Consider the following 13,553-nt stretch of genomic DNA (forward strand, 5'->3'; position numbering starts at 1 on the left):
ACACTTTTAAGTATATTTGGAAAAGCTTGGCCGTATGAGTGTACTTTTCCCCCTATAATTTTACAAACTCTAAATACACATCAAGATGAAAAATTAATGTCCAAGTCAAGTTGTCCTATAAGTATAAAATCGACTTCAAAGACTTTTTCGAAAAGTTTTAACATCTCATTAATAATTTTTACATGTTGGGGCACCTGGGTGGCTCTGTCGGTTAAGCATCTGCCTTCGGCTCAGGTCATGACCCCAGGGTCCTGGGATCGAGTCCCACATCGGGCTCCCTGCTGGGCGGGAAGCCTGCTTCTCCCTCTCCCACCCCACCCCCCCACTTGTGTTCCCTCTCTCTCTCTGTCTCTCTCTGTCAAATAAATAAATAAAATATTTAAAAAATTTTTGTTACATGTTGAAATGTAATATTTTGAATTTAGTGGGTTGAAAATTATTCAAATTAATTTCACCTGTTTCTTTTTACCTTTTTAAATTCAGCTACTAGAACATTTAGAACTACAATTTCCACTGGACAGTGCTGGTCTACTCTACACGTTCTCCCTGGGTTCCACATTGGGATGGATCTCCTGCGGCCCACAGTGGTAACTGGCTTGAAAATACACCCTTTATTGTCTTCCTTTCCTATCTCATTCTCCTGCTTCTCTACTAAGTTTCCTGGGATTGCCAGGGTCTGTTTCTTGAGAACCCAAACTAAGACAAATAGCATTAACAACAGGAAAGAATTTTAGAGATGAACTATTCTAACCTCTTAAATATATAGATTAAAAAAAATGATGTTCAGAGAGGTTCAACGAGTCAGCCAAGGACACTCAACTATTTAGCTGTGTGCATTCAGAATTTGATTTCAGATCTTGTGCTTTCAAATCCCTTTATTTTCTCATCATATCACCTTGCCTTTTAAAGATTATTGGCAATTTTGAGAAAGTGATTTCAAAAAAGAAATGGAGCATTTAGGACTCATGGGATGAACCCACAATAAACAATTTATGTTTGCTTTCTACATGCCCATTAAACCTGCCCAGGTGGTAGTCTTTCCTTGCTCCTCTTTAGTAACCTGGAGAGGCTCCTTGATTCTTCCGGTCTTTCTCCTGTAACTGAAAGTCTTCTGGTCACAATCTCATCTGAGAAATTAGTGTATCCCGTCCTGATATGAATCCAACTTGATTTAAAGTTAACTCCTCTTTCTTTCCCTACTCCTCTTCCTCCAGCTTGCTAACTAGTTTATGGCCAAGGGCTGGAACAGAGAAGCAGTGCCATTTTAAGATGCTGGTACCCTTTTTACGCCTGGCAGACATTTACAACTGACACTTTCTCTCATAAACACTTTGGTAGGTTCTTTAGAGTTTCCTCTGCTGGTCCTCTCTGACTGAAACTCCCTTGATGTGGTAGTGTCTCCCTTGGCAGCCACCCTCCCCACCACCCCAGCCCAGTCCTTGAGTCTCTCAACAGTCTGCTGCACACAGACTCTCTCTGTGGTCCTCGTGGGAAGGATTTTAAATTACTCAAGTCTGACTCACCTACTCTGGGATTTGTGCACCTTGAACTTACTGTCAGTGGGAAGGGCAATCTCCTCCCAGACCAGCAATTCCCGTTCTGCTCCCATTGCGCTGCCCAAGCCCCTTTAGCTTTCCCATACAGGAGTCAAGGAAGGTCCTCCGTGTCCCCCAGCTGCCAGGAACACATGTCAGGCTGCAGCTTAAGGGGTCTCATTGAAGCCCCTCTCATTAGGTTTGGGGTAGGGGGTAGGGGTGGTGTCTCCCCTCCCTCTTGTGAGCTAGACTCAAGGGCAGTTCTCTTTCAAGTTATTCCCCTCACAGATTCCTTTTCCATCTCCCAAACCTGATCCTCTTACAACCTTGGTGTGGGTGAGGGGTTCCAGGAAATCTGTTACCAGGTGTCAGCATACCTTCTTTGTAAATGTCCATATGGTCTAGCACCTCTTTTGTCACATGGCGTTACTCTAATGTGGTAACTCAACTGAAACTACCAACTTAATATGTTGATAGGGCTGATATATTACAAAAAATTGTGCTGGGAATAAATGAAATAGACATGGTTAATGTGGACCTTTTATAACTGGAGCATGGCAATGAAAGAAAGAAATAGGTCAGTGGACAGGTAATTAGTAGATAAAGCAAAAGGTTAGTTTTGGGGTTTGTAATTATTTTAAAAATAAGATACAGAGGTCTTCACATGTTTGAAAAGATCCTGGGTAAAATTACAGAGAAAAATAGTGTTTTACTGCGGTATCTTGTTTCTTCTTTTTTTGACTTCAACGGTGTGCTTTTTAATGAAATAAATAAGTATTAGATGTCTTGAGAGTTGTGTGATTTCCTTTGATAACTGCTAAGACACCCGAGGTTTCAGTTGTGCTTGATCCTCTTTGATCTCCCTCAACTACTCTTTTTTTTCCAGCATTGTAGCATTTTTACAATTTTTATATGAGAAAGAACAATAAAAGTTCATACTGTCACTATAATTAATTTGAAGAGTATGGTTCTGTCTCTACCATAAAATCACTTGCAACCATCATCTTCATCTTCCTGTTAGTAGATTATTTTATTTGCATGTATACAGCACAACCATAGCAAGAGCAAGTAAATACATATTCTTTTCTTTCCAAAAGAAATAATTAAAAAATGTTAGACCATTTCACAGTCTCGAAGGTTAGCATTGAAGTATTTCAAACAGCATTCTTGTTTGGAAACTTACACTGTCTTTTATAGGAATAGCAGAATGTTTAGTAACCCAGCTCCAGCCATACCAAACTCTGAATTTCTTGTTTGAAAATAAAAACACACAATGCCCAAGTTGGCAATATTTAATGGGTCCTCTCCAATATTGTTTAGAAAACAAAACAGCTGGGCTTTGTTTAGATGGATAATTCATCAAGGATTTCCACTAATAATCGTGTCCAGTGAGTTCAGTGGGAGCATACTCAATTTTGATGCCATATCAATATAGAATAAGCCATGACTGTTTTCTGCAATTTTAGCTTTCAGTCAGTATCAGCCTTGTTTTAAAATGAACAAAGAGGAAAAGAAAGGGAAAAGATGTAATGTTAATAGGTTTCCTTTTGTGCTCTCTCAGGGAGAAGTCTTTTTAAATAAGGGGCTTGAACTTGACCTTCTTCAATGGCACAAAGGTCCAATGCACAGTTTTTAAACTTATATTTAAATTTTAATAATTTTACGTCGAAGTAGGTTAGAACCAGACTCTCAAAACCTAATCCTTAATCTTTCGGTGTAACTGACTGGCAAAGAAGAAAAGCTTAGGAAAAAAAGTCTGTACAAAGTACCTAAATATTGTCCTGATTTCTGTATCCCACAGAATCAAACTGTATTCAGGTCAGCATTACAGCGTATTTGAGTTTGAAAATACCATTTAATATAGAATTAGAGTGAGAAGAAATTCTAATTTCATAATAAATCTAGTTTTATGGACCTAGATTTAAAAAGAACTGTATTCTCTGTGTTGGCAAAATGGTACAGAAAGAGGCACTGTCACCAAGAGACTGAAATTTTAAAAATCTTTCTGGAAGGCAGTTTGGCCATTTCTATTGAATGCCTCAGAATTCTGCATAAAACCTTTAAACAAGCATTTTTACTTTGGGGGATTCATGCTAAGAAAATAGTCATAGATGTTTGCAAAATTATAGCTACAAGATTTTTAGGGAAGTGTTTTTGGTAGAAACAAGAACTGAATAAAACATAAATATTTAACAACAAGGTTTTATTTAGCCACTAAAATGATACTAGAGAAATATTTAATGCCATGGAAAAGGTAGAAAAAGCTGATTAAAAGCAGTATGCACAATGTGATTCCCTTCTGTTAAAAAGAAAAGATATTTGCACCAAAAAAATATTGGATGAAAACAAATAGAAGTGCTAGCAGCAGTATCTTTATATGATGGAGTTGGGCACACCATTTTTTCCAACATGGAAATAGCTTTTTTTTTTATGCCTTTAAAATTAAAATGCATTCTAGGTGTAGAAAACTCAAACCATAGGAAAGTAAAATAAAAATAAAAAATTATAAGCCCTCCTCCTTACAATTGCATTTGGTAGAACACACACACACACACACACACCACACACACACACACACACACACATTTCTATGTCTTGGTTTCAATATTCAACATATTCAACAGTATATCTTGGGGAGTTTTATATTTTAGTGCATATTGATCTACTTCATTCTTTTAAATTGTTGCATAGTATTACATAATAGAAATAGGTAATAATCTTCCTTATCAATTACTCTCAACCAGGCCATTCTGTTCCAACAGCAGGATCTCTAGATTATTGACCTAAAGTCTTCACTTCTCATCTTTTCCAGAGTAGTTATTATGTCATTGGATTCTTCCTCTTTTTTTTGCTTCTATCGGCAAAACAACTCTCAATGGCCTATAACCAAGCAGACAAGCTCTGTTGAAGAAAACCCGTATGTGGAATTTAAGAAAAAACCAAACAAACAAAAAACCCAGAAGAGACAAACAAAAAAACACCCAGACACTTGGGGCGCCTGGGTGGCTCAGTGGGCTAAGCGTCTAACTCTTGATTTCAGATCAGGTCGTGATCTCAGGGTGGTGGAATTGAGCTCTGTGCTGAGTGGGGAGTCTGCTTGAGATTCTCTCTCTCCTTCTCCATCTGCCCCTCCCCCTGCTTGTGCTCTCTCTTTCCCCACCCCCTCTCAAATAAATAAAGAAATCTTTAAAAAAACAAAAACAAGGGGCGCCTGGATGGCTCAGTCGTTAAGCGTCTGCCTTCGGCTCAGGTCATGATCCCAGGGTCCTGGGATCGAGCCCGGCATCGGGCTCCCTGCTCTGCGGGAAGCCTGCTTCTCTCTCTCCCACTCCCCCTGCTTGTGTTCCCTCTCTCGCTGTGTCTCTCTCTGTCAAATAAATAAATAAAATCTTTAAAAATAAATAAATAAATAAATAAAATAAAATAAAATAAAAAAACAAAAACAAGAAAACAAAGAGACAGCCCCACCCCCCCAGCCCCTGCCAACTCTTAAATACAGAGAACGTTTGGTTGTTGTGTTCCCAGAGAGGAGGTGCAGGTCAGGGGATGGATAAAGTAGGTGAAGGGGATTAAGAGTGCACTTACAGTGATGAGCCCCAAGCAATGTACAGAATTTTTGAATCATTATATTGTACACTTGAAACTAATGTAATACTGTATGTTGATTATACTTGAGTAAAAAAAAAAAATTAAATAAATAAAAATAAATGGAAAAAAAAAACAGAAAAATTCACCAAAAGGCAGCAATAGACGCTCAACCCTACCCAGCGATCCTAATTATTTCTCTGGTTAAATCACCCTCCCCCTGTCTGCCACAATTATGTCAAACTGCCTCCATTCCCTTCAAACGTCAGGTACCCCCAGTCTCCTCCAGCTTTTCTCTCAGAGGTTGGTAGTGCTTCCCAATGTAGAGACAATCAAAGCTTCAACTTTCATAGACCAATTTACCAACCTTCTCAATTTCGTACCTTTTCTCTCCTTCTTTCTTGCCACGCTGGAGGAAATTTATTTGCTTTCTTGTTATTTCATTTAGGAAATTTGTACATCTTTATAGGTAATATTGCTCTCATGGTTTTCCAAGGTATACATACTTTTCTTAGTCTTGATATCATGGTTATTTTGCTTGATTTGTGGAATGAATTCGTGCACTTTCTTTTGTTTGTTTTTCCTTTTTCTAACTATTAAAAGGACTTAAGAGAAATGATCTGTTAGTTGAGGGTTGGAGAGCAGCATTTTGCAACAGGTTTCTTTCATAGTGGTAAGGGTGATGAGATGTGTGCGTGTAAATCTTTGATTACCCTTCAGTTTTTCCTATAATTATTGGTCTATCCCAGTTCTTTTTCCCACCTCCTGAGTTGGTGTTGCTAATTTTTTTATCTCCTTAGAAAACATTAACTTGATCTAGATCAGGGATTTTTTTTACTTTTTAAAAAAATTTTTATAATGCCACGGACCCCATTTGTGGTTGAAGTCTATGGATGGCTTCTTAGAATCACTTTTAAAAATGTCCGCCCTGGAATTTGACTGTTATCATGAGTGAAGTCACATGATTTTCTGTGCCTTCCTACTAACAATGTTTGTGGGTAGGTTGTGGGTTTTCCCCCCCAGTTACGTGTATGGTGTTCTCACAATGTTATTCTCAATATGCTCAGTATTTTTATGGAATGCAAATGCACAAAACCTGCTTGTGTGATATACTATGTGTGCTTGCTTTTACCTCATAGTTCAGTGTTCAGAATGGGAATGGAAGAGGAAACCGAGTCTAGAGAAGAACCTCTGCTGCTCAGAACTTGCAGCACACGTGATCTGTACCCCTGTACCATCTGTGAGTGCTAATAAGTTACTTGAAACAATACTTCAAACAGTTATCCTAATCATGTGATTTGTTTGAACTTGCAAGGCTTATACTTGTAGTTCACTCAGTTATCTGTGTTACAACACTGTACTGCCTTCGGGAGAGTTAAAAATTCTCATTTCAACTGTCCAGTTTTACAAAACTTTAGCAAGTAAGGGAAAAAGCTCATCTCCTTTCAAGTATTCGTAATTAGAGGTCAATCAGACTAATAGAGGGTAAAAGGTGGGGCAGACGCACCAATGTGAGAATGTGGACAATCGGGCACATTTGTCTTGAGGAGGTGATCAGCTCATTTGCAGGAGCATCTGTAGGCAGGCACTTGGAGGTTATGTACAATCTACAAGCTGATCTAATGAGTATCATAAGTGATATTTTCACATACCTTCACCAAGTGAAAGATGAGATATACATTTCTGTCATTTGTACTGATGAAAGTCCCAGGTATTGCTAATACCATTATGTTTATTGCTTAGATTTATCATTGAAGCTCATGCTAAATTTCAGCTAGAGGTTAGTGGGAATAAATATATAATTTATTTTGCCACCCAAGATTATAGACTCACTGGAATCTAGACTCTAGAGTTCTGGAATCTAGATTTACCAAAATATTGATATAAAGTAATATATAATATAATATAATATAATATTATGTTTTTCCATGCCTATTTTTAAATTACTTTGTCGTTATTTTATTTAGGAATTTCTAGGACATAAGAATTCCAGAATTTTCATAAATGTCTTAGACGCTTAATAATGATCATTTAAATCAAGAGTTTAATTTCTTTCTTTTTTGCTACGTTCCCCTTTCTTCTATGCTTTTCTCTTTACCATATATATATGTATGTATGTATATATCTATCTGTCTGTCTATCAATTGCCTTATTTGAGTACTGTATCAAGTACTCCATATACAAAAAGTTTGTGGATTTTAGGTTGCCTGAGTCTTGCTATGCCCCCTAATGTTTTTTTCTTTTAAGATTTTATTTATTTATTTGACAGAGAGAGACACAGCAAGAGAGGAAACACAAGCAGGGGGAGTGGGAGAGGGAGAAGCAGGCTTCCCGCCCAGCAGGGAACCCGATGCGGGGCTTGATCCCAGGACCCTGGGATCATAACCTGAGCTGAAGACAGATGCTTAATGACTGAGCCACCCAGGCATGCCCCCCCGCCAAATGTTTTTTCTTTTACTCTTATACTTGATTGATAATTTTGCTGGATGTAGAATTCTAGGTTCAAAATAATTTAATCTCAGAATCTTGAGAGGAATTTTTTCCATGGTCTTCAAGCATCCAGATTTATAGATGATACATCTGCATTCTCATTTTAACTCCATTCCTTTGAAGCTGAAGGAAACTCGTTTCATATTTCTGTGATTTTAGTTTTTATGATTTTTCTCTTTATCTTTGAAGGTGAATTTTTACTCCACTGAGAACATGGCAACTTGGCAATTGATAGCTTTTTTAAATGAAAGATTTACATTTTTTTTTTCCACCTCAGGGAGATTTTCTGCTATTATTTTTGAATTATTCCAACACTGCATCCTCTTCATTCCCCCTTATTGGAATTCCTATTAAATAGAAATAGAAACTTCTGGATTGATCCTTTATTTTTCCTAATGATTTCCTCACACTTTCTGCATCTTTATCCTTTCAGTGTGTTTTGAGAGAATTGCTTTGCTTGATCTCCCAGGTCACTAATTTGTTCATCAGTTGTGTCCATGCTAAGTAACTGGAAACCATGAGAGCTACAAAATTGGAAATCATGAACATTTACAGGAGCTTTCTTTTTTAACATATATTGGGTCACAGACTCATCAGCCCTATTGGATTTTATATTCCAATGTTTCCATTTTCTTCAAGTTCCTGACTGAGCTCATTTACTGTTTGTACTCTTCTTGTGTTTCCAGTGCTGCCATGGACATATTTTGCTTTCATTTTTTTCCTCTGTGATTTGGAAAGGGAAGGAAGCTAGAAGTTTTCATCAACCATCTTAAATCTGCAATCTGTTTATTGGTGTCCAGTATGTGTCATGTTCCATTTTAGTCACTGCGTGGCCAAAGCAGACACATAGAGATCCCAATCAAGTGGAACATCATGAACATCTCAGACAGCAACCATGCTCCTCTGAGGCACATGGGAAAAGGTGGGAGACAGAGGAGAGAGTAGTCTGAGCAAGTCAGCGTTAAGGCTCTGAGGGAGGATGGATTTTATTTTGTATGCACCAAGGAGTTAGCAAGGGATTAAAAGTTTCTGGGAAGATAATTGTATCAATACTGTGGAGGATGAAAAGGAGAAAGGCAGGACTGGAAAGGGAAAGCCACTTGCGAGGCAATTGCTATAGTCCAGAAGGATCATGATTGCCTGAACTTTTGTAATGACATCAGAGACAGGAAGAGGAGCATGATGTACCTGACCCCAAACCTTCTCTATATGCACTTTTATTCAAAAACAGCAGGAAATCTTATGTAAAGATCTACATGAAATTAACCAACCACAATGGTCAAATTTTTGTATTTTGTTTTGTTGCTTTTTTCTTATCTACATTGTAGTAAAAAAGAGAACTGTCAGTAAATTTCTATAACTTTACCATTATATGTTATATGGATTCAGGTCATATATTTCATGCATAATGGGTAGATCATGGGAATGCTAGAAGATGAAGCTATATTAGGATTGTGTGGGAAATTTGAATATTAGTGGCAAGGAATCACAATCAATTCCACATTGTGAACCTAGATAGTTAGATGTGATATTTAGAGGGTAAGATAATTCATCCCTAAACTCCAGGGTGGATTCCCAAATATGTGCTGGGTAGTTGAAGAAGTCAATGTTCCCTGAAGAGCAAGGGCATTCCTAGTTCAGGGATAACCCATTACTCTAATAGTAGAATTTACAAACAAGGTCACATTTCTCTGACTAGAGAGGTAGGCACTAGGAAAACTTAATGAAAGTGTAGTAATAAAAGTGATGAAAGTAGGGGCGCCTGGGTGGCTCAGTCGTTAAGTGTCTGCCTTTGGCTCAGGTCATGATCTCAGGGTCCTGGGATCGAGCCCCGCATCGGGCTCCCTGCTCCGCGGGAAGCCTGCATCTCCCTCTCCCACTCCCCCTGCTTGTGTTCCCTCTCTCGTTGTGTCTCTCTCTGTCAAATGGATGGGTAAAATCTTCAACAAAAAAAAAAGTGATGAAAGTATTTGCTCTACTCATAGTCCTATGTCTGACAAAGCACTGAGGTCATCCTGGCAAGACAGATGTGAAGCAGGTGTTGAAATTTAAATGGATGAGAAAGTGGTATAGATGCAGTAGATCAGTAATGGAGATGGAGGAGGTCATCAAGGAAATGGGTGTATAACAATGTATTATGAAAATGCCTTTCAGTTCTTTCTTTCAAAAGTTTCTTAATGTCAAATTTAAGGCAGAGTTTTCAGATTCAAAATTTTGACTGTAAAGTAAGCCCAGTTTTCTCAGACTGATATATTCTGTTAAGATATTCTTGTAAAAGTGAATTTCCCCACATACATATGTCTGTCTATTAACTGTCAAAAGACTTTCTACAGTCTAATATACAGAAGTAGGCATATTTATATTAACAAAAATACATTTGAAAACAATTATTCTAAATATTGCTTGAAATTTGTATTATGAATGGATACCAAATAATACTTGTGCTCAACTTTATCCTTTGATAAAGTGGGTTTTACTAAAATCTGTTATGGACTTTTTCAGATGGTATGTATACAAATTTACTGAAAGTCAATTAGTATTTATTGTGTGCCCACCATATACCAGCTACCACTGAGCAAATCAGGTAAAATATCCCTCTCTTGAGCAGTTTATATTCTCATGTAAGGAGACAAACTGTAATCAATAAACATAGTAGGTAAGTTAAATAGTTAGGAAGAAGTATTATTTAAAAAGTAAAAAATAAACAAACAACAAAAAACTGCCAGGGTAAAGGGGTTCAGAAGTATGGGTGGGATATTTCAATTTTAAATAGGTCATTCAGGGTGGGCCTCACTGAGTGAAGACATGAAGAAGGTCAAACACTCAAATAGGAATATGAACTATTACCCTAAGTACTCTGCAAAGAGAAATTTGTTTTCAGAGAGAAATCATGATTTATCTTCTACTTAAATTGGCCAAACATTTTGATTTGTCAAAATCCCAAATACGCATTAACTCCAGCACATTCCCTTAAATATACTGAAGTTCTTTTCATATTAACATCTAACTACTTTTGGAACAATTTCAATATATTAGTATGTATCATAAAATCAACATATTTGTTTATGCCTATCAGAATCTAAGATGCAGGTATTCCTTTTTTAAAAAAAATTCTTATATATATCAACAAACCAGGTATTGTACCCCTGAAATGTTTTTTAATGTATATATGTATTTTTAAATTAAATTAAATTTTATTTAATTTACATATATTGTATTATTAGTTTCAGAAGTAGAGTTCAGTGATTCATCAGTTGTATATAACACCCAGTGCTCATTACATCACATGCCCTCCTTAATGCCTATCACCCAGCTATCCCATCCCTTTACCCCTCCCCTCCAGCGACCCTGAGTTTGTTTCCTATGGTTAAGAGTCTCTTTTGGTTTGTCTCCCTCTGTGATTTCCTCTTGTTTTATTTTTCCCTCCCTTCCTCCATGCTCCTCTGTTTTGTTTCTTAAATTCCACATATGAGTGAAATCATATCATAATTGTCTTTCTCTGATTGACTTATTTTCCTTAACATAATACCCTCTAGTTCCATCCACATTGTTGCAAATGGGAAGATGTTACTTTTTGATGGCTGCATAATATTCCATTTTATATATACACCACATCTTCTTTATTCATTCATCTATTGATGGACATCTGGGCTCTTTCCATAGTTTGTTTATTGTGTACATTGCTACTATAAACATTGGGGTGCAGGTGCCCCTTCAGATCACTACATTTGTATCTTTGGGATAAATACCCAGTAGTGTAATTGCTGGGTTGTAGGGTAGCTCTATTTTCAACTTTTTGAGGACCCTCCATACTGTTTTCCAGAGTGGCTGTACCAGCTTACATTCCCACCAACAGCGTAGGAGGGTTCCCCTTTCTCTGCATCTTTGCCAACATCCGTTGTTTCCTGAGTCTCTAATTTTAGCCATTCTGACTGGTATCTCATTGTGGTTTTGATTTGTATTTCCCTGATGCCAAGGGATGTGGAGCATTTTTTCATGTGTCTGTTGGCCATTTGGATGTCTTCTTTGGAGAAATGTCTGTTCATGTCTTCTGCCCGTTTCTTGATTGGATTATTTGTTCTTTAGGTGTTGAGTTTGATAAATTCTTTATAGATTTTGGATACTAGCCCTTTATCTGATAAGACATTTTCAAATAACTTCTCCCATTCTGTTGGTTGTCTTTTGGTTTTGTCGACTGTTTCCTTTGCTGTGCAGAAGCTTTTTATCTTGATGAAGTCCCAGTAGCTCATTTTGTACCCCTGAAATGTTTAAAAGCATCTTCAGAGACGCCTGGGTGGCTCAGTTGGTTAAGCGTCTGCCTTTGGCTCAGGTCGTGATCCGGGGGTCCTGCTCAGCAGGGAGTCTGCTTCTTCTTTTACCCCTCCCCCCGCTCGTGTGCTTTCTCTCTCTCTCAAATAAGTAAATAAAATCTTTAAAAAATGAAAATAAAATAAAATAAATAAAATAAAATAAAATAAAATAAATGCATCTTCACCCACATCTCAAGCTGGACTATGCTTGAAATCATAAAAGTTCATGATTTCTAAGAATGATATAAAGGGACATAGGGATTTTGAGTGGACATAGGGCTCAAAATAGTTGAAGTCTTTTAATTTTTAAAAATTCAATAGTTTGGGGCAACTGGGTGGCTCAGTTGGTTAAGCGACTGCCTTCGGCTCAGGTCATGATCCTGGAGTCCCTGGATCGAGTCCCGCATCGGGCTCCCTGCTTGGCAGGGAGTCTGCTTCTCTCTCTGATCCTCCCCCCACTCATGTGCTCTCTCTCTTATTCTCTCTCTCTCAAATAAATAAATAAAATCTTTAAAAAAAAATTCAATAGTTTTTCATTTGAAATATGTAACATGGTTTCCCTTTTCACGTGTGTTCATCTTCCACCTGAACAATATTTGTTTGTTGAGGATATAAATGCCTCTGCATTTAGCTTTATAGTTAGACAGCAGGTTCGGTCTGATTGCACTGAATAAGGTGCAGTGATTTGCACTCACTCTTTCATGAGATATTAATTTTAAAGGATATTGGAATAAACCCTATGCATTATATAGATTTGCCTATTTAAAGGTGTTTGTTTTTATGACTTTCTGATTATTCTCTCACTGTCCTAAGTACTAAACTATCTCTTCTTTATTTAGTCATTATTTTAAGGAGCTATGAGCATCATGTGCCAACTTTTTAATTTAATTGATTAAAAGAAATACGCATTTTCTTAATCACAGTTTGCTTGGCCTTGCCTAGCTCAGCCTGCAGTGGGGGAAAAATTACAAAACAAGTAAATAATTTGTCCTTTTTTTGATTTTTAGATTTTATTTATTTATTTGACAGAGAGAGATAGCGAGAGCAGGAACACAAGCAGGGGGGAGTGGGAGAGGGAGAAGCAGGCTTCCTGCCGAGAAGGGACTCAATCCCAGGACCCTGGAATCATGACCTGAGCCGAAGGCAGACGCTTAATGACTGAGCCACCCAGACGCCCCTGTACTTTCTTTTTTTAAGTTTTGAACGTTAAAAGTAAATGTAAAATCTTACCCAAATAGTCAATACTAATTAAGTGATGAAGTTGTATTTTAAATACATAATTCAATGGAAAGAAATATCTTATGTCTTTTCTTTGAAAATCAAATACTTATTTGTGTTCTTATTTTTGGGTAGGAGAATCTGTACATTTACCTCCAGGAATAGTACTAACTGGATTGTTCCTGTTAATAAGACCAAAGGAAATAGAAACCTCAGCGTTTGCTCAGTTCTGTGCTGGGTGCTATGCAGAGCAAACAGAAGTGCCAGAAAACTTCATTGCCTTTGAGTGTGTGTGTGTGTTTCAGTGTAAGGGGGAAAATAAATTCTAACCATCCTGTAACTTTGTAGCCCTTAAACCTAGCAGATCATACTACTCCTTTAGTTATGTGTTGATGTACATGTTTGCTGTGGTGGG

The 13,553-nt window shown here is 37.5% G+C and overlaps 1 long non-coding RNA gene across 3 annotated transcripts in view; it reads left to right on the top strand.

Moving 5' to 3' along the window:
• LOC116635064 overlaps positions 1-13,553 on the top strand; it is a 114,478-nt gene that overhangs the window by 34,245 nt on the left and 66,680 nt on the right. For 2 of the 3 annotated variants that reach the window (XR_004300096.1, XR_004300097.1), the window contains exons 4-5: positions 484-587; positions 6,260-6,360. This is a non-coding gene — a long non-coding RNA (uncharacterized LOC116635064). The remainder of the gene's footprint in view (positions 1-483; positions 588-6,259; positions 6,361-13,553) is intronic. The other variant, XR_004300098.1, reaches the window with a different exon arrangement.

This window comes from Phoca vitulina, unplaced genomic scaffold, assembly GCF_004348235.1.
Source record: "Phoca vitulina isolate PV1807 unplaced genomic scaffold, GSC_HSeal_1.0 scaffold10, whole genome shotgun sequence".
Taxonomy (NCBI): Eukaryota; Metazoa; Chordata; class Mammalia; order Carnivora; family Phocidae; genus Phoca; species Phoca vitulina.